The 21526-nt window shown below is 39.5% G+C and overlaps 1 protein-coding gene across 3 annotated transcripts in view; it reads right to left on the minus strand.

Moving 5' to 3' along the window:
• LOC106173368 (uncharacterized) overlaps positions 1-19972 on the minus strand; it is a 40364-nt gene extending 20392 nt beyond the window's left edge. The window contains exon 1 of one of the 3 annotated variants that reach the window (XM_086995066.1): positions 19930-19972. The gene's annotated coding sequence lies outside the window, so the exon portion shown is untranslated. Of the gene's footprint in view, positions 1-8646; positions 9156-19929 lie in introns of those variants that run through there. The other 2 variants (XM_086995068.1, XM_013554484.2) reach the window with 2 other exon arrangements.
• Positions 19973-21526: the final 1554 nt, after the last annotated feature.

Genomic DNA, 21526 nt, shown 5'->3' on the forward strand with positions numbered 1-21526 from the left:
GGTAATGCTACTCCACGCATCAGTTGGCTGGTTATATGCGAACCAAATCCAGACCCCCCCCCCAGTGACCAGCTCAATCCCTAGATCAGAACCTCATTAAAATATGTATGGTATTCTCGGAAATGAATAAGTGAACAGATGTGCCTGTTCAGAAGTGCCTGGGCTTTCTCATTAACTACCTGTACCTTCACACTTGGGTGCCATTGTCATAATAATTTATTTTCCAACCAGGTTATGTAATAGACAAGTGAGAAGGACAAGGACGTGTTTGTGTATTTGTTTGATGCGATTTTAAAAAGCTTCCTTTGCTCAAGACACCCCAAATCTGACATTACATAAAAAATGATAGTACATTATAACTAAACTCATAAGGGCCACAGAGAAGATAAATTTTATATTTACTATGCTTTTCCATTAAAACCAGTTTATTACTATAACATGTATTTTGTTTCGCATACATTGTATCTTTTATCGAAACTCTAAAAAAGAACACTTTGTAAAACCTTTGCATGGTTTTAAACCCACTGATAAGCTGTTTAAGAGCAAACTTGGCAGCATTCACCCGCGGGATAAAAGATTAATTTGTTAAATACTCATTTTGTCTGAGTCGACACGCTATTCAGTGTTTCCACGAAACGAGATTTCCCATTTAAAGCAGCAACTCTCCACCTTGACATATAATCGAACCAAAAACATCCCGACATCAATGAATATCATCCGCTACTTTCTTCAACCTTTTGATATATGGGGCTTGTTTGAATAATTTATAAAATCCCATCGTTATTGAAGAATGTCCGACATATTATGGAGGCAATAATCCAAAAGCATGCCCCACTGGGGTTTGCATTCATACTTAATTGATAGACACGTTGGGCATGAGATTGGGGAATAAAAACAGTTTTTCGTGAAACAATACTGTGGTCATAAACGTCACGCTAGGGAACTTACATGTATCAATCGCGATCGTTTGTTTTAACAACATGATGCAATTTCATTCCTAATTTCACATTGGCCTTCTCAGACCAGGGGGTTTCTTCAACGCTGATCTAGTATCAAAATTTAGTGCAGATATTTAAAAAAAAAACAACATATTTTCGGGCATGTCTTTGTAAATTTTTGCCATCAGTGGGAACTCTAAATCTGGTATCTTTGACAATTTACTTAGACTATGAATAGATTTGCTGACTTGACGTTACCGGACGGCTCGATTACATAAGGGCCGCCATATTACGGTACATTAATATCCGTTGCATGTATAGCCAACATAATTGCCGGTGTGACAGGAATGGTAGTCCGCTAGGAACCGTAGTCCGTTCCCTATTACTTTGTGTAGGTGGCATTTGTCCCATATGCTTACCCCAATACAACGCCTAACCCTAACCTGTACTTTTCGTATGGACCCCGTACTTCCATCCTTAGGACTACCAACGGTGTAACGTGATAGACCCCCCTCCCCCCCCCCACTTGACAGAGAGTCCACTGCCCATTTATTTCTGCAGGTAAGCCTCGCCCTACTTAACCATTGTAACTACATGGAGGGCAGACTTTCTGTTATACGGATCCTCAGTTTCGTTACACCGGCGATAATTTGGTCTTGTATTTGTCCTTGGCAGAGATGAAAACCATATGTATTTGACTTGTGCGGTCCTTCTACTCAAAACCTCAGTCTTTACCAGCGAGATTGTAATCACCATTCAGTGGCGGATTTAGAGGGGGGTCAGAGGGGTCCTGACCTCCCCCCCCCCTCGGTTTCTGAAAAATATATCACGTCAATATTCCCCTCTTGAAATTAGAATTTTGACTAACTGAATCATTGTATTAATTAAACCGTACCAAAGGGCACCGTTTGACCTCCAAAACACCAAAAAAAAATTCGCGGCCCTTTAGCAGGCCCCGAACCCCACACCAAGGGGGCGATGGTCGACTTTGCATCCAAGGCCTGTTTTTTTCCGGACCCCTCCTTCAAATAATCCTGGATCCCCCCTGCCATTGGTAAATTATACCCTTTGCTATCACAGGCGTCCTTGTAGTCTAACCTAGTAGAACACCCTCGAAGAAACCTTTTCTTCATCTTTGAAACGGACTAGACTATCAGTAAAGAGTCCTACGCGATATCAGAAAGTAGCGAAATTACACGTTAACGTAGCACGTGTGTGCGAGCTGATAGGCACAACGATTTTCTTATTCGTGTCGCTGTCTTTTGATAAGACATTGAAGAGACTGACATTTTATCTGCTTTTTTAAAGATAACATGCACTGCTGGGTTTGTTCCAATTCGGAACAATCAGCCAAATTAGATACAAACTGTTTAATTTACAATTAGTGTATTGTCGCAAATAACTTGGGCTTTGACGGAGTATAAATTATTCATTGTGTATCAAAGACAAATCGCATTTTACCGATATACAGGCATAAAATAACATTTCCGAAAGAAAAATGATACAAGTAATAACGACTAGACCCATGGGAGTCATATGTTTAAGTGGATTTTTCTGTAAGATAAAGCGCGTGCCTATTGCGCCAACTGGCACAAAATATAAGTATATATTACGCCAGTCTTTAATCTCGTGGAGTTTCAATTATCACACGGAAACGTGCGGTACAGATTCAGCACGGAAATGAATTTAAGAATTTAAGTATTCAGATTGACGTTCCCGTCATAAATATGCAACTTGAAACACTTATTAAATACTGCTAAGTAACGTTAAGCTTAAGGGAACACGTCTTCCTCCCTCGTAATTCTTTTTTTTTTTGGAAGAAACGCAAATTTCGCCGTGGATACTGCAGTATATTGGAAAAGTAATAAGAACTCCTGTCCATTGACCTTAGGCATTGCTGTTTCAACACGTGCATACGTACAAATAACGTGAATTATGAACCCTTTTGTTTAGCACCTTCGTCTCCTGACCTCCGCCTAACAAGTCCAAAATCAAGGCAATTCTTTATAGAAGCAATTTGAACGCAGGGCATAGGTATCCAGTCGCTCATTCCAGTTCCAATGCTTGCAATAAAACCGTGGCAATTACACATTACGCGTATAAACCTACACCTGTAATATCAACTAAAGTAATAGCACACTCGCCCTGCTACAGTAATAACACTGATAAATATTGCCATTTTCACTTTAGACCAAGTAATAATAGCTATCTACTCTTTCATCCAATGATGATTACGAAAGATAAATAGCGAGCTGGAGGTCACACATGTCTCAAGGATGCTATGTACAACAGTTATGACCATAACGCTTTATTGAGGGGTCACTCCCATTGTCATTAACGACCCAAGGACGTTACTCTTTCACGCTTTTGTGCTATAGATACTAATATTTTGTTAAGAACTTCAATGTGTTATTTCTGAAATTAGTTATATTAATCACGTATAAAAAAAGGTCTCGAGCAACACTGTCACATATTAATGTCACCAAAATGTCAAATCGATTCGCTATTCTTAAATGCTGGTGCAAAATAACAGTGGGCAATTTGCAGACATATTATTAGTTTAAGACGCGTCAACTGCCAAAGATTTAACATCATCAATCTTATATTTTATGCAGAGAATTCAACCCCAAGTACCATAGTGGCCAAAATATACAATTATATCATATAGGGGTCATTAATTTTTAAATATGAAGCATGCAGAATATGAATAATAAAATGTATAGTGGAAAGGCAATTTTGATAACAAAATAAGTGCGGCGGGGACCAATCTATACAATAACAACATAAACAATTCATCAGTTTCAACACACAAATTATGAAAAAAAATTGCCCACTTTGCCTTTCATAGAGAGATATCAGACTAAGTGCTACAGTGGCCAATTTATCCAATTGGCAATCCCCGGAATGGAATTTATTGACAGCAGCTCCCAAGTAGGATATGACAAAGCTGCGTTAGGAATTACAGAAATTGCCACTGAAAGAGCAAAGCATGAAGATTGATTGGAATTTGAGGTATTTTTTAACCCTAATTAAGTGTCTGTTTGGAAGGGATCCGCAACCTATTGATGGACTGAGATAAGGATAAATGGACTATTTGAAGAAAGTATATTTGCTATTTGTGTGCCTAAATGTTGCCGTGGCTGAAGCTGGGCAGTCTGTGGGCATTGTTATATACCAATAAATGCACGTTTTAAACAGTAACGTTGGCTCCGAAATATGGCTTTTGCAATATCAGAAAATAAAGGCATGCAATGAAGTAAGATGCTGTTTTTACTGACGTATTAAATAGGTGTGGTGGAGGGAGAGGTCACCTTATCACAAATCCGAACCCGTTTCTGGAATTAAAGAGTCCATTTGGAATTGGACAATTAGTATAGCTTCAAGTTCAGACGACACTTGCGTTCTTAACATAATTGTTCAATATGTTCGTGGTTTGTTATGTAATTGTATCACACACACACACACTTAATTCGAATTTCTTCTGCGAAACTTACAAAAATGTGGCATCTTGAAAAAGTGTTTTAAAATCTTAAATTTAGTGAAAAAGTTAATATCTAAGTTTTAGCAATTACATGAGATGAAAATAATCTTACGTTCTTTAATAACTTCGGATATGAAGAAGGAAGCAGTTCGAGAATTAGAGACTTCTATTTTAAGAACGTTTTGATGAAAACGTGACCAAACATCGTGGCACTTAATTCATTTGCCAAAACTAATTCATTCATTCCCTTGCATACATCTCATCTGGTTCTGCTGTGATTCACCAATTCTCTGTTAAAAGATCAAAAGAACGACGGTAAAACCGTTATTTTTAAACTTTAATGGTACCGCAGTAATTCCATAATGGAAAAGTGTATACAGGTATTTCGGAGCTCATGGTAATGGAATTTGTCTGTTGATATGGTTGTTGTTATGTGGCTTAAAAGGGGATTTTAATAGCTCAAACTGGGTGACCCCCGTGAAAATATTTAACCATTGTCAAAAACCCCCAATGATACAACGAACGGCTACTGCTCATCTTTCCTGTCTTTTAATTGGTGCACCTGCGTGCAAAAACTCGTTAAAGAAAACGTTCCCGAGCTGTGTTGGCTTAAATAACCCTATTTTCCTGTCGAATAGCCCTTTATCACGTCTGAATGGCATTTTACTCCCTTTTTTATTTTATGGAATCACTTCCGTACGCCAAACATTGAACTATCTCTGGAGATGAAAAATAAATGTTAAAGTGGGTTTTAACGAAATGTGCAAAAATGAAACGTATCAAAAAACGCGTTTTACGTATAGTGGACATGATATAGAGCAACACAAGCCTTGAGGGCCTTAAAAAATACACAAACGCGTCCTCGTTACGAAACTCTCCTACCCAAAATAAACAAGACGTCGCGTGCACTCCTCTGGACGCTTCTAGCCAAGAGTTCACGGGATGGATACCACTTGTACCACAGAAATGGCGAGAAGTCAAGACAAAAATAAGAATCTGCGCTTTTTATTTACAAAAACCTTTATTTGATCTCTATTTTCTCAACTGATTAATGTTAGGTCTGCCTTGGTATCCATGTGAAAAATAGACAAACTTGAAGGGAATATTCATATTTTTATAAGTGTCTAAATCGGTAAGACCCGCTTCAACGTTAAATTGACATAAACCTAGTTACATTATACGTATTTTCATTAAGCTTAAGTTCCAGCTACATTATTTTAAAGTGGTTTTTAACGCATTACATCGATTTATTGGTATGTTATGAAGCTACTTGTTATTATATTATATAATTGGGAACCTGTATGTACTGAATGGGACAATTCAAGATGACGGTTTTCCGTTCTGCTGTGTTCTTGGCATTTCTGTCTAAAACTGACATCCCTTATGAGATTACTTATCTAAAACAGACTGGAATATATTATTGTCCCTTATGATTTCGTGATACTGGATTACACTGTGTGTACTAAGAATTTCAAATATCATATCTTGACGTAAATGCTATTATTGTTTACCAGGGAGCTTCGTGTTTTTCTTGACGTAAATCGCCAACATAAGATGGCACCTGGGGTGTGAAGAATTGGAAAGAATAATTGCCTCTGTGAATAAAACTTGTATTAATTGTATCGAATTTATCAGGCGAGTTCGGTTGGGCGGGGTTTGCACCAGGCACAAGATCTTTTGATTTATCATTTGAGCACAGTGCAGAAAAATTGGTAAGCCAAGGAGATGATATCCCTTTCCACCGTCCCCTTATATGTTTCTCTCTTTTATCAACAATAACCGCCAGTGGTTCACCTGTTCATCAATGTTCGTCTTTTTCAAAATGTTATCACCTAACAGACCATCACAAATACACTTTGAGTTAAAACAAAAACGAAATTCACACACTACTTTCGGCAACGTTAAATCTTTTTTATTGCGTTAACCCGCTAGCTGAGCGCGTAACTGATGAGTGTACCGGTCCCAGTCCCGAAAGCATGCGTTTGTTCTTAGCTAGGTGGCTTGACTTGTCGTTTGTGCCAATTTCACCAAAAGCATGTTTTTGTCGTGCAACACGCTTTTAGCCTACAGTGATAAAACGTTAACGCACGCATGTCATTGAACATTCATTTATGCATTAATTCTGACAAACGCTTTATTTCTGTCCGCGGGTGGCGCAAGAGAAAGCAACACGGTGAAATATCGCAAAATAATATGGTTACGAGACCCCAGAAAGCATTCCTCACGGAAGCTTTTGTACTTCATACCCACAACTAATTAAAATCTAACCATTATGTGAGACAAACACTAGATGAAAGTGCAATTATAACTGCTCGCTGGCCTCCCGGAAGACGCGTCATTGCAATCACAGCGGATTATTTGACGTAAAACTAATGCCTTCCCACCGGATGTCGGCAAGAGACCGAAGCGTATTAACGACAAATTGAAGTCCTCCGTCCTTTTGAGTGCCGTTAATTACAAATCGGAACGCGTGAAGAGGAACAAATTGCAATTTATTTTTTGTCTCTCTCGAATTCTCATTACATTTAGAAAACACTACGCTGATGATTCAAAGAGAGATTTCAACTAGAACCGATTGCATTTCGCTGTAGTCACCAGAGACGAAGGCACACTTCCGCTGACTTAAAGGCTAACAACGTCTTTGTCCTGTTTGTCAATAATTGTCCACGGCAACGCAGTTCTAAAAGGCAATTTCATTAACCTAAATGCCAAACAACTTAAAGACCTTTTCAAAATTCAATTTTTCTCCAAAAATTGGCAATTGGGTTGTTTGAAATGGATATTTGAGAACACGTCCGCATGCGTCTAATAAGTGTGCAGCAAGACCAATGTGACCTTTAAGTGGTGATTAAGTGCACTTAATGTTTTTGTATAACCTAAAGGAATTCGCAAACGCAAAACTTTAAAAAAAAAATTACAGCCCATATCACTTCCATGCCAACATTTACGCAATTCAATAATATTAACAAATGAAAGTTTAATAATAAGACTAATCAACGCCTGATCGTATTCCTGCTCGGTCCAAATGTTTTAGATAATTAAAGAAAAGTAGACTGCACTGCCCCTTGCAGAGACTGCGGTAGAATTTTGACCAACAGACAAATACAGCCTCTGCCTTCTGTTGTGTATTGTATACCTAACGCCAGGAAAGAACCTAATCTGAAATTTGGTTTTAACCTAATGGCCAAAAACCTTAATCTGTTGCATCTGCCAGCGAGGATTTATCAGTGCACATGCAACCACAAAATGATGCTGGTTCCATAGAAAAAATGGCTCATTTCTTAGATTGGCATTGGCTATGTTTTAAAGGATAACTGCAGATTTATCTAGGCTGAATGTAAACCACAAATGTCGATATTAAGCTAAACCGACTCTGGTCTTCCATTTGTGAACACAGGTCCCGGTTTCACACACACACACACACACGCACACGCACACACGCACACACACACACACAAAATAAATAAATAAAAAAGTAGGTTCCCTTACTTAAGTCTGTTACCAACGATACACGGACACATCTTACCCTATCAGGAACAGTATTAGAGCACTCTCATGAAAATCCTAGTCAACTAAACCATAGTACTGACTTAATTTTTTCGTGAAACTGGGACCAGGGATTTTTTCAGGTATGCGCGTGGTCTGTATCTTCGGCTACTACAGGTAGATCTTCCTTAATCCGGGTCATGGGAAGCCAGTAAAATTCGAATATGATCAAGTCCAATAACAAGGAAGTCATTTAAGAATTCATTTAGCTCGAGACAAATTTGCCCAAACTTTGTGTTCGGCTCAACTGGAGGTCATCAAGATTAATGGTAGCTTACAGATTATAAAGGCAAGCTTTCTGTAAATATTCTTGATTTAAAATCTTATGAAGGCTCGGCCAACTGACAGCTACCGAGTCGTCGACATTTCAATCCCTTGTTTGTTCATTTTTTTAATGAAAATCAAATTGCACTCACCTCCACTAAGACGTCACGCTTTTGCCTTTTTTGATTTTTCTTTTAATTTTTTTAGCAACCTTATTCAAAAGGTTACGGGCGGATGGGTTAACATGGGACCGATCTGATATTGATAATTATCCATGATTCATTAAAAATTATAATTCAGAGAACTGAGCTGCCACGGCGGAGGTTCACTCTCTTTGGGTGCTTTTCTGCTCTCTTATATCTTCCCGGATTTTCATTGCATTCGAACTACCTAAAAATTCACACAAAACTAACTTACCCTTCAACGTTAGGTCAACTAAAAAGGTGGTGTAACGGAAGATCCTAAAAAAAAATGTGTACTCCTCAGTCTTCTTGTCAAAATCTTAAGTTCATCATCTACAACGAACACGGAGACAGCGCTTCCAATCTCAGCGGACACCGAGGAAAACTAATCCATTCAAAGCACTGGTAGTTCTCTCGATCCGCAGAACAAATCTAAATGCAAATCAGTGTTCGAATTAAAGGCCCAATCCGACTGCTACATGCACGATGCGGAAGTGCCTACTGGGCAATTAAGCGATTGGGCATCTATAGATGCACACGTGGTCATCACAACCAGTCTCTCTCTCTCTCTCGCTTTCCTCTCCCACTGAAATACGTGTGGCCCTCGCAAAGCATTCTCTATCCGTGCACCAAATCAAATTGAAAATCCGTGTAAATAAAAAGACCCGAACCGACAGAAAAATTACTTGTTCAAGCTGCGCCGAGATAAGTTTCCCTTTCCATTACGAATTAACTGCACGCTCCACGATAGAACAAAAGCACAATCTATCAGCGTCAAAGGGAAGCTATTGTGTCACTTGAAAAACACACGGGTGATGTATGAGCCAGGAAGATATGGAGGGAAAAACAACTGCGGCGGATTTCAAAGAGAAGGTCACCGTTCAGGCGCGTCCCCACGCGCTGCATGGGTATTATGTTCCTGTCGTTCTTCATTTTGCTGCCGACTCCTGTTCACCTTTTCTGAAAATATTTGCCTATGAAATATGTATTCGGATTTCTTGAAATTGGTCGAAGGATGCGTTTCGTCTGTCTGCCTATAATCCCACTGTTATGCTTTCAATAAGAGACGCAATCCCATGATCGTTCAATTTTTGTAAGGGTATACATATAAGCGCGCTTGTTTTGAATTCATATTTGTATTTCATCAAAATCTAAAGGCGTTTTTTAGTCTTTTAATTACATCAGAAAGTACCTTTGTCTAAGCATCTTATAGGCCTTTCTTTGTCGCCCCCTAGCGTCAGCACAATGAACACGTGGGCAAGTTAACTGAGGGATACTACAGTCTCCCTAGCGTCAGCACAATGAACACGTGGGCGAGTTAACTGAGGGATACTACAGTCTCTTTAGCGTCAGCACAATGAACACGTGGGCGAGTTAACTGAGGGATACTAGTTTCCCCAGCGTCAGCACAATGAACACGTGGGCGAGTTAACTGAGGGATACTACAGTTTCCCCAGCGTCAGCACAATGAACACGTGATCGCGAGTTAACTGAGGGAATCTATAGTCTCCCCAGCGTCGGCACAATGAACACGTGGGCGAGTTAACTGATAGGATACTACAGTCTCCCTAGCATCAGCACAATGAACACGTGGGCGAGTTAATTGAGAAATTGTCCCTGCTCCCACCTAGTATGCTTAAAACTACATATGTCCTTGAATGCTTCTTAAAACTGTCAGCCTTAAACGGACCAGAAATTTTAACTATTTTAAAGACATCTGTTTATTATTTAAAATTGAAGACTACTTTTCGCTCAATTAAGCTCAAATCCCGACACTGAATACTAAAGTTTGGTCAATTTAAATTTCATACTGTCGGGCTGTCAAAGTTCCATTGCTGAAATTGCCATGCTCTGTTCCTGTAAACAGAATTGACATTGACATACCCCGTACAAAAGCTCTTTAGCCTTGGGAGCGAAAACTACATCGAACCTATTTCAGTTAGAGTCCAATATTAAGAGCAAATCAAGAGAATTGTCGCGTAAGTTCCTGTAAACAGTCGGTAAACTCGACACCCTTAATATTATAACTGAAAGGACATTTCATCCCTCCTCTTATGTCCTGAAAACCAACAGCAACATTCAATATATCATTTCCTCCAGGACAAGTCATCCTAATGCAGTTATATCAGTTGACAAGGATGTAGCAATCACAGTGCTTGAAGTTTGACATTTCATTCAAAGTTTAAAAAAAATATGTATAATAGGCACAAATAACTAGAAACGACGGCAGTGTATCAGAAAGCTGTGAGCAGTAGAGAATTGCTCCCCCCTTTTTTATGGGACGGGTGGTGGTATTTACCCTAATATTTAGCTGTAAATAGGCCGTTGAATCGGCTACCGCGTTTTGACTGATTAGGTCTACAAATCTCCGCGCCTATTACGAAGCAATACAGAGGTACTCTAAGCACATTTGGGAAATTAAGGTTAAATCAAGTGATGTATGATACCCGCCCTGAGCGCGAAAGAGCTTTACGTGGCATCAGCACTATGTGCAGTATTTGACGTCAGCCTTTGATCACGTGGACGGCGATTTCGTCACACCAGGTTTAGCAGAGAGATGAAAGAAATAACGTGTGGTAAAAATTCGTAAATAATTCACAATACGTTGACTAACGAGACCTTTGAAACTGCTCGAGACTCTGTAACTTTATAAACTGAACATGGATTCATTTATGGCTAACTTGATGAGAAAACTAAGACAAAAATTAATTTATATTCTATGAATAATCAAGTAGGAGGCATTTGGTCTCAAATTGTTATTCATTGTTCTCCGTGGAGAAATCATGACAGAACAAAGGGCAGTTGCAAAAACAGCAGAGAGTGAATTACCGATACTGTTTTTCCTTTGGTGCCGTTGTTACAGGAATGGTAGTCCGCCAGGAATCGCAGTCCGTTCCCCCATTACTTTGTACAGGTGACATTCGTCCCATATACTAACCCCAATACTTCAACTAATCCAATCTTCTATAAGACCATTCCCACATATATTTAGATCGATCTATCCCCCTGACGAGACTCACTAGATTGCTGTCAGCTTAACCGGCTTAAATGTCTGTCCCGTTTACTAAAAGCTGTAACAGGGTAATTAACTTTTGTGCGCGCTCGGCTCCCCGAAGCTGACAGCAGGAAGCTGAACCCCAAGGAGTTAGGTCGATCCAGATGGATCGATCTAAATCTGTGGGAACCCAGTCTATTAATCATATGGGAGCTCGGACTCCTATTCCTAAGACTTGCATTCCTGTCACACCGGTAAGTGAGACGCAGGGTGTAATGACATCGCTGCTGGAGCGTGACAGTTGCTCTTGGATGTGGGCAAAGTGATTGATGACTTGGAGAATGGTTCGCGTAGAGGGAATTAAACGACGGTGTCGTTAAATTAGTTAATCTACGCTACGGTGTCAACACAGCGTGGGATTGTGCATTAAAAGGAAGCACACAAAGTTGCCGCCATGGGGAGGGTTGAGCGTGTGGAAAATTCAAATATGTGATAAGTTGTCGTCCTTTAGCTGTTGATGTCTGTTTGTGAATTCCTAACAGTACGTCGTATAAACAACCTAGACGTATACCCCAAATGTATGAAAAGGGGGAGGGGGGCGCTCTTTTTGGTCGCACAATATTTCCTCTAAATGTAAATTTTACTATCCGTGTTTGTAAATGTCCCAAAGTCATATTTCCTTCATATATTTTTGTCTTAATATCTGTTTGACAAAGGTAATAATCGTTCCCAATTCAGACATTTAAAATCATGCCCCCCTCCCCCAATTAAAGCACCTGATGTCGTTATTTTCTTCTGAAATGTACAGGAAAACAGGGCATCTGAATTCCTGGGCAGTCATTTAGAAATGAATCATTTAATTAATTATCTATATATTCAAATAATCGTATAAATCTTCGAATTCAAATGTAGGATCAAAGATTCGTGTGAAGGAAAAAAATTTTGAGGATTTTCGATGTAGGGGGAAATGCCGTATAGGTTGCCTTAAATAATTGTGACATTTCCGAAGAGTATATCTCTGCGTCGTCAGACCCCCTTAAACATCTAAAAATAGCAGACAAATACAGTTAAAAAATATTACTTGAAAACTGGCATACAACACAGGCCACTCAGTTGAACACTAACATAGTAAAAAACAGCTGTGTCTCCTACAGTGTTTTATTCCGGAATTGAATAGATAGAAATATTAAGTTGATACCGCCCTTTTATACAATGGAAAAGAATCCAAAAAATGTTTTAATACTGTATTATTCGTTTACGTTTTGACCAATTTTAAAACGGGCTACATGTAGTACTGGCACTAGAAGGCTTTCGCACAACACCAAAGACAAACATTTCTGCATAAGGTATTTTTTCATCACCACTCAAATAAGCATTTGATAATTTAGAGGGTAAATAAGTCCATTACGAAAAGAGTATCATTTGGTTGATATTATCAGGGAACCTTGAATGGTTTTTACATTACTCTAATTGATGAAGGTAGGCACATAGAGTACACTGATGTTCTCTGTAGTCAGGTGTCTGTTCTTCTCATTTATCTTCCTCTAATCTGGCGGATATAAGAGGGCATAAGGGACATGTACTTCCCGCTTAGGCTAACTAAAGATGTTATTTAAAAAACGAACATGCTGATCGGAGCTAGGTTTAAAAAGATTCTACCTACTGTTTGGAAAATTAAAACAGCCAGTTACTTATGTCAAGTACGGTTTTAGTTTAAATCATCCTGGACTAAGTCTGCTTTGCTTAAATCATCATGGCACTTTAATTTTCTCCGCGCCTTTTCTGTACTTACCCGGTAGACCTACCCTCTACCAGGGCGACAGATTGATTTTCACAAGATATTCACAGATATTTCTTTAGATAAATAGACAGTCATTTCATTCTCTGGCTTTTTAAAAATTTCCCTTTAATATATGCCCCCCACTCCCCACCAGAGGGCAGGGTAAACCTACCGGTATATCTGATGAATTCGTGCCCTCTGATATCAGGGCTTCTAAAATAGTAAACCAAATAAATGTATAAGGGCGCATTCCCATAGATTTTAGATCGATCTATCCCCGTGGGGAGTCTCACTAGATAACTGTCAGATAATCCGGCTTAAATGTCCGTCCCGCCTACTACAAGCTGTAAGGGGGTAATTAACTTTTGTGCCCGCTCGGCTGACAGCTATTTAGCGTGAACCCCCAGGGGAGTTAGGTCGATCTCGTTTGGATCGATCTAATCTCTGGGAATGGGGTCTAAGGCCCCCGCCCCGTCCTCCGTTACGCACACTTACAACTACCCCGCCCCTATCCGCCCCTCAAACGTTGGCTCAGCATCAGAAGATTTTGCGTTGTTGGGCGCCAAAGAGCAATCAATACCCACAAATCCCCACAATGTATCTACTTGGACAAGACCCTCACTGTTTGCTCACTACTTCTACAACATGGTACATATAGGGCTGGTCTCAATATGTTCTTTTTCTAACATTTTTTAATTTTCATAAAACTGTGATTGGTCTGAGCGAACTGGTTCTGAAACTGGACCTTAGGGCAATTTCGGTGGATTAATATATGTCACTATTTCAGAGTTTACGTTTAAGAACTCAGCAGTTCAACTTTTTCTTTTGCAGAATTTGGTGATTACGACATGAAAATAAAGGGATGAAAAATAGGACTCGAAATTCGTCAAAAGCGGGAGAAGTACATCTGTTTGCAAAGTAGGCTATATTTCATTCAAGTGCACACCTGCTTCCAACTGCACTTTTATTCGCGCGTTAGTGCTTACCACGTCGCGTGTGCTCCTTTGAGTTTCCCGGGGTTGTGTTCAAATACGGATTCGAAATTAATAAAATTTTAACTACCCATTGCAAAGATTCTAGCACTACCCAACATTTATTTGAACTATCAAAGCTCGTATATATACACACAGCATAAAATACATGAACAAAGCATAAAAGTTTTACATTTATGGAATCGTGCTGAGCGGATACTGGTTTGTTTACAATAAGGAACGTTGTTGCCTTTGAGATCATATAGGACTTGCCCGTCTGAGTGAATCTAGCTTGACCTGTACCTTCTTTATCGATCAGCAATTATGATTTTCTCATTTATCATACTTGACATTTTAAGGTGTAAAAACACATAAGGATGAATAGGTTCCTTACCCTCGAGTGGCATTTCAACATCTTTATCTATGAGAGAGAGACGAGATTGAAGGTCGAGTTGAATCATCTGTCCAACAAGAAGAACATCGTACCTGGCAATTCTGATGAATATTGACTAATGTAATCATTCTCTGGTTAATAGTTCAGGGTAGGGTGTTGGAAATACCAAATACTTTGTCAGCGTCGTGCTAAAACTGTGCAAAACCAGCGGATATCAGGGACTGGATTTGGGTGTCGAATGGCAGATTTACCAAACTCCTCAAAGATATTTCAGTTATAGATATTAAATCTTGTAGTCGTTATTACCCTAAATGACAGGTTTTTAAGGTATGAATCTGTGTTTACATATACCAGCAGCTGTTGAAAGTTTCAAAATTGAAGACACATTGGCAGAATTTTCTCTGTCATCAGAGTTTGCTTACTTACTGCAATTTGGGGTTAAGGTGGAAGGGAAATATACACATATATACTAACATTTGGATCTGGCATGCTATTTTATACAGTGGTCGGTGTCCGTAATTTTCAGTCCAAATATATGCCTATACATATCTTATATGAGCAACAGCATATTGGTTCGTTTTTTTATTTCCACCATTGACGGTTTTACTGATTTAATGTAGATTTTGCAACATTTTTTATTCAAAAGCTCTAGTCACAGTCATTTGTAATTGGTGTTTAATTGGTTTATCTACTGGACAAAATATGCAGATATAAGTACAGACTTTTCAACAGAGAGATTGCAAAGACATTTTGAAATTTTTGAATTTTTGACGGGTACAGGTCAATAAGAGGTCAACCGGTTCCATGTAGCTTTTAAAGACGTGTTATCAGTGCTATTTCTTGTCAGAAAAATATTTACACTGAACGCCCGGATATACAACCTAGGGGGGATGATTGTGGGCGTTGTTTGCCTGTGATATCCTGACAGCTTTTACGTCACTAAAAACGCGGTCAGATGTTTTTCAACAAGATACTTAATTGCTAGTCGAATGATTTGCTAATTGGGGGAAAGGCTGGGTAATTGTGAATCTTGACGTTGGTCGTGATTATAAACATTTTCATTTCAGTTGTGAAATTTACATGTATAATGATCTGATATAGATTTTTAGACTCTGAAAATGTGTTTTTATTTCAATTTAATTGTTTTTACCAATTTTAATAAATTTCTATTTAAGTTTTTGGTTGTTTAATGGCCAAGCGAGAGAAAACGTTATCTCGTTTTTTAGAACAGCTTTTTTTACGTGATCATTTGACATTCTTTCTCACAAGATCAGTTGTTTGCAAAGGCACGACTGTCGTCTGCACAGCGTTCCGATCGGTTTAATGAAAATTTGCCCGGCTTTAACATTGGGAAGCAGGCGCTTGGCGTTAACCCCCGTAGAATGTAATTTCTATAATCCGTGTGTTGCTGGATAATCACTGAGTGTATATGAACCAAGATGGCATCTATGCTGTAATAATGATTGACAGGGAATCTTCAGTGGTCTTTTTTTTTTTTGGGGGGGGGGGGTAATAACGTTGTTAGCAGTTAGACAGGATATTGAATCACTGGCGAGAGCGTGGGCGATTTCTATTGGCAAACCGTTATCGAATATTTGATTGTGTATAATTCTCTTCGTGCTGGAGCAAAATTAACCCTATTAAGTTCATGCCGCGGGGTAAAACTATCTCAAAATACCGCCATTAAGCACGGCTTGAAACACACCTGCCCCGCGGATATCGTTAACGAGGACTTAAATATGCGCAATCATGCGTTCATGTTACGATGATTGTTTCAACGTTTGAGAGCATTAAACCGCGTTTCTACTGGCCCTAAATCAACCGACCAAATCACAGAGAGACATCGACGTTTTGCCTTATAGTTAGTCGCCTGGTGCCGCGAGTTTGGCCAATTTAATTTCCGGTCTGAAAGGTATCTGTGTGAACATATTTTTAAGACCGGTAAAGAGAAGCAGGTGCATTGCAAGAATTGCACAAAAGACGGAAAAGAATGAAAAACAAAACTCGAAAAGGTAAGCGACCATGAAAATATAAACTCGAAGCGGACATTTTGATTAATGTTACATTTCCGCCCCAAAACAACGCTGTATTCATTGGGTTGCATTGCAATTTCTTTACAAGACAACCGAACTCGGCACGGTGCGGCTGACATTCAAGGCTACGTCTGCAACTTTGTTTACTGTTCGTTTGAAAAAGTGTCTTTATAGAGAGAAACTCGACATGAATGCAGTTGCATTTTAGAAGGAAAGCGGAAAGCGGCAGTCAGACACATATCATTGAGTGCATTTTGAACAGATGATCCGCGGACTTAAAGATCCGCGGACTAAATATGGCAGACCCGACATAAAATAAGAGCCAACTAATCCGCTAATGGTATCTTTGCCCCCACATGCGCCATTAAACGGATTTAATCATGGCTCCGAGGTTTAATTCCTAGACTCCTGCAGGTATAGCGTGTGTGCAGGCGGGAAGACCATCAGCGAATTAGTCGGCTGTGCTTTAATGTTGGTCGGCAATATTTGATCCGCGGATCTGTTAGTCCTCAGAACAATTTGTGCCCCATTCAGAATAGGGGACTAACTTGTCCGAGGGCCAAATATGGCCAACCCCCTTGAATACTTAAACACGGGATATCTATTCAGTGCCTATTAGCGGATTAGACGGCAAGCTTTGTAGTGGCTCGCCATATTTGACCCTCGGACTAGTTAGTCCCCTTTTCTGAATGGGGCCTTGTTCTGAATGTCCTCATTAAACAATTCCTGGAAATAAGAAGTTGTTCAGTGTTCCTGTGGCGGTGGCTCTGCTGCTTAGATTTATACTGTTATAATGTGCATCTCTGAAGATACATGTTATAGGTTCAACTAATTTTACACAAAAAATGCAAATATTTCTATTATACATATAAGGCAACTAAAAAATTACGATGCATTGAAATGTCTGATATATCCATGGGCACATGCTCTTCTGTTAGAAAATGCACACCGCATCATGAGCAGACCCTGTACCAGGGTCACAGATTGATTTTTCAATAGATATTCACGGACATGTCTTTGTCTAATTCATAGCACGACTCTCTGCTGTGAGATGTGCACTGGAGAGAAGTGCACATAATTAAGCTGCGGCCCTGGAAGAGAGTACCATGAGTGTAAGGAGCCACAAGAATATTTTTTTAAAACTTGACTTAAAAGGATCAATTTGAGGAATGTGTTACCCTTTTTTCACTTATCTTAAATATTTTTTTCTGAAAAAAAAAAAGTGAAGGACACTAAACCATATGCTTTTTTAAAGGCCGCATACATGTACATGTACCAACACGGTGAATCTAATCTCTATATTGACGGACTGACTGCAACCCCTTTGAAAATGATTCCGCTTTCTACATGGACCAGAGCTGCAAGTAGACAAATATGCGAATGCATGCGTTCTGGGACATGGAGATTTATCGAGTCACATCTGAGGAAAAAGGAAGAACGAACTCGATGTGGTACAATTCATTAAGTTACGGTTTAATGATGTTTGCGTTTTTTACAAGCAGTGATCAAAGCAGCGCCGACTGTTCCTTAACGTGTATCGCAGCGTGTAGCCATGGCGGTACGCTATCTCATGAATATATCTACCTTAAGATGTTAAATGAAACTAAACCCTGGACGCAAGGCGTCTTTTTTGTTATCGAATAGAGATAGACTAAAGGCAGTTTCGGAATACCCCCTTTACACTGGACGGCGTCCTTTCTGCGTCCTCTCTGCGATCATGAAATTTGGCAACGCTGTGGTCTTAATAAGGAGGCACGAGCATTGAATTTGTATCAGAATGAATGCTCAATGATCAGCCAGTTGTCGGCACATAAGGTATTATCATTTTTTAACTCTCAAATGGGGCCGTACTGCTGGACGCAGAAAGGACGCCGTCCAGTGTAAAGGGGGCCGAAGCTAGCTTTAAAAAGTTACAAATATGATCCATAAAAAAGACACGGCACGAAAGTTATAAATATGATCCTTATAAACAGTGCCAAGTATAGCATTCAAAAGCTGGCGTTCGGTTGCCAGCATTGGCTGAATCATCAAGATGACCGTCACGAACGCGACACCTGCCACTGTTATAATCCAACGATTGAATCACTGTTAACCTTCACGTTTTATTTCAAGGACGGTGAAAAATAAAGAAAATATATTCCTGGTATTATTGACATTTCAGTTGAGAGCGTGTTACCTAAACCTGCCACATTTTCAAGTCTTCCTTTTATTTAATAAAAAGAAACTGAGCGAAACCCGCTTTCTATAGCTTTTTCTACTATATCTTAAGATAAGGGCACGAAAGTTACCTACTCTGAAAATTGCAGAAAAATGCTGTAAATGGAGTAATTTTTCCTGACATCTGAAATTCGGGGTTTGCTATTCCAAACTTTCTCTATTCCGAAGGCCATGGGCTCGCTATTCAGAACATGGGTTCGCTATACATAGCGTAGAACTAGTTTCAAGCCTGATAAAGGTTAATCTTAAAATATGTTTAAGACGAACCTACAAAAACAACAACAGTAAGCAAAGTGGAAAAAAAGAAAAGAAAATATACTGATAACCTGCTTCAAGGAATCAGTCCTTATAATGCGTTTTTTAAACGTGATAACTACAATTCATTTTCAGTCCATTCAAACAAAATGTGTTTGAACAAGGAGGTGAAATAGCAATAAAATATGTACGCAAACCCTTGAGACGACACTCATCCATTTTCTTGGAACGTAATTTAATGACACAACATGCAGAGTGCTTCAAATTTACCTTTTATATATTCCATGCCATTAAAAAAAAAAGAAAGTAAGGATATCAGAAATGCTCATTGATTTATTTGTCTCATTCTTATATTTTGGTACGTGACAATGTGCGTCCCAGGAGAACGTTTGAGTATGATTTACATGAAAGACAATTTGGCACGCTTTAATTTGTGGGTGATAATTCGAAAATCTTATTTCAGTCATTGCACATCTGTTTGGTAATCTTTTAATTGCGCGCCTTACTGATGTTGATAAAGTTTCTGAGATTTACGTTAGGCAGTTACGAATTCCGTTAAATCATACTATTTAAAGTGCTTGGAGAAAATTGAAATGTAAAATTTGAAATAGTACTTTACAAATTCGACGTAAAACTGACTGCGCGCGCGCGCGCGCGCGCGCGCACACACACACACACACACACACACACACACACGTGGGCGCGCACATAAAAACGCGCGAACATCACAACTGCCTAAATGCAAAAAACAAACAGAAAAAAAAAGATTTCTAGAACCAACGAGACCTACCTCTAAATTTGCATTTATTAGTAGGCCTATTGGGTAAATGCAATTCCGTCTGGAAGAAACAAAAGTCCTGCAATAATCTTTACCTTGAGAGCTCTAAACCTTGTCCAGCGTTGATGAGGTACACCATACCAGTGATATCTCAAATCAGTAGCAACCGATACCACAGGAGGCAACGTGACCTTTGCAAGGTCAATCCGAAAGAGGTAAATAAAAGGCACGTTTACACTAGACCCAAACAGACCGACGCGAATGACGCAGATGCCATTTTGCCATGTAGTGTTGACTGTAAGCCGATTGATTGATTTTTGAAGGTCAACATTTATCGATGATTGGGGTGTTTAGGGATGTGATGCGTTCCACCACAGCTAAGGTTATTGCAAAGTGCGGCATTTCCAATATTTCATCCTTTAGACCGATCGATTTTATCTTTATGTAAACGCGACAAGTTTGACCTTGTTTGACCTTTTTGGGGTTATTTAAGTAGGCACAGTGTGCCGCTGCTGTGCACAAGAAACAAATGAACACAGTAAACCAGTGCTTGGCTGATGGAGGATGGGCTGTAGGGTGCAAGTTTAGATTCGGAATCGGCCGGGTTTGCCCAAAAATCTGTTCGATATTAGAATTGAACCGGTCCGGGACAAAAAGCCGCCAGAATAAGGCCATATTAGTATTGTTTTTGCGACATCCTTCAGTACGGATGGGAAACCGTGCGTTATGAAGCATTTGTTCTCATTTACCCAAAAGTGTTGCTATCTTTTTTTTATTCATAATTAAAAAGTTTTAAATAAATCTATATATTTAAAGTCAAGGATCCGGAGTAATTTCCCAACCGAAAAACTGCTGTGTTGTGAAAGTTTTGTGCGTTGCATTAAAAAATTTAAAAAGTGAAAATCGGGCGTTGTCTAAACGCACTTATGTTCGTTTTGAGACAGTGATATACCCCCTACGCCGAAAATTTATGTTGCTAATTATCGCAAAGTGCCAGTCAAATGCACTGTAAATTACGGTGTTAAAAAAACAGGATATTTTGTATCAGAACGGATTCCAAGTGACACTTTTCCCATGACTACCATCCCCGTCATAAGGGCTTAGGTCTACTGCACAGATCTGTTAACGCAGGTGCATCACATGCACTTGAATTTGATCGTAAAAATGGATTCTACGGTGTTCTTTCCCGCCTCCATTTTATTTGTGTCTTTAAGGCTCTATTCCCAGAGCTTTTAGATCGATCTATCCCCGCGGGGAGTCTCACTAGATTACTGTCAGATAATCCGGCTTAAATGTCCGTCCCGCCTACTACAAGCTGTAAGGGGGTAATTAACATTCGTGTCAGCTCGGCTGACAGCTATTTAGCGTGAACCCCCAGGGAGTTAGGTCGATCTAAAGTAGATCGATCTAATTTCTGGAAATGGGGTCTAAGGGACCATTACCGGACCCTATCGTGTTAGCCGTAGATCGATCTATCTCCTAGGGGATTCTGGCTTAATGGCAGCAAACTTAAGTGGCTTAGATGTCTGTCGCGCCCACTGAAGCTGCTAGGGGTAATTAATTATCGTTTAGCAGCTTCATTACGCGTGCCAGACATCTAAGCCGCCTAAGCTGAAAGCAATTTAGCGAGAAACCCTGTTAGATCGATCTAGGTATGGGAACCCAGTGTAAGTGATCGGTCTTTGAGTTAAT

This window comes from Lingula anatina, chromosome 9 (assembly GCF_051362555.1).
Source record: "Lingula anatina isolate TDL-2025a chromosome 9, LinAna3.0, whole genome shotgun sequence".
NCBI lineage: Eukaryota > Metazoa > Brachiopoda > Lingulata > Lingulida > Lingulidae > Lingula > Lingula anatina.